Consider the following 883-nt stretch of genomic DNA (forward strand, 5'->3'; position numbering starts at 1 on the left):
AGTTAGCATTTCTTTCATTGTGCAAAAGAAGGTGAGGGGTTAATTAATGATGCTTTTCCGTGAAAGCAACACAAAAGTTTAAGAAAAAACATCCGGTGACTGGCAGGTGAGCATTGCTTCTGATCCCTGGTGGGAATGGGCGGGGATTTTAAAGCCCCTTGTATTGTGAAAGCTTCATATAGAGCAACATCTCAGACACATTGTGTAGGCCTCGTGGCGCAACGGTAGCGCGTCTGACTCCAGATCAGAAGGTTGCGTTTTCAAATCACGTCGGGGTCACTGTTCTTCCAGAATTAATATATTCTTTGCTGTTTGGCAAGAACCAGACCCTGGCTCCAAGGTCTGTCTCACTGTTTACCTCGTGTCAGGCAGAGATACGCCTGCTGTCCTCATTGACTTCATGTGACAGGACACAAAAGTTCAAAATCAAACTTCAGGTGGCCACACACACTGCCGAGCGGTCTAAGGTGCTGTATTTTGATCGCAGTTTTATCTGGAGGTGTGGGTTTGAATCCAACTTCTGACATTTCTTATTTTTAATCATTAAGCGAAACTCATTGTTTGATACCACGACCAACTCCTTAAAACTGGGATTCAGCAGTTCATCTGCTTGCTTAACATCTCCGTCTGACCTGGTGCTGAAAGTGGAGATGTTTCCGCAGTGTCGCGGTGAACTCGTTCGCCTCACTCGCAGAAGCTCACCAGGCGGGAATATTTTCTGTAGCTTTCTCCTCATGCATGCTCTGGGGCGAGTTTGTTCTCCTGTGAAAAATTCATGAGATGATAAGCATGTAAGAATTAGGGGCCGGAGTACGCCATTCGGCCCCTCGAGCCTGGTCCACCATTCAAGAAGATCCTGGCAGTTCCTTGACAGCAAGTTTAA

General features: G+C 46.4%; 1 non-coding gene across 1 annotated transcript; it reads left to right on the forward strand.

Moving 5' to 3' along the window:
- The first annotated feature begins 207 nt into the window (after positions 1-207).
- Positions 208-279, forward strand: trnaw-cca (transfer RNA tryptophan (anticodon CCA)). The gene has a single exon. It is a non-coding gene; the product is annotated as a tRNA-Trp (tRNA).
- The last annotated feature ends 604 nt before the right edge of the window (positions 280-883 follow it).

The sequence above is a fragment of the Pristiophorus japonicus genome, unplaced genomic scaffold (assembly GCF_044704955.1).
Source record: "Pristiophorus japonicus isolate sPriJap1 unplaced genomic scaffold, sPriJap1.hap1 HAP1_SCAFFOLD_42, whole genome shotgun sequence".
Lineage (NCBI taxonomy): Eukaryota > Metazoa > Chordata > Chondrichthyes > Pristiophoridae > Pristiophorus > Pristiophorus japonicus.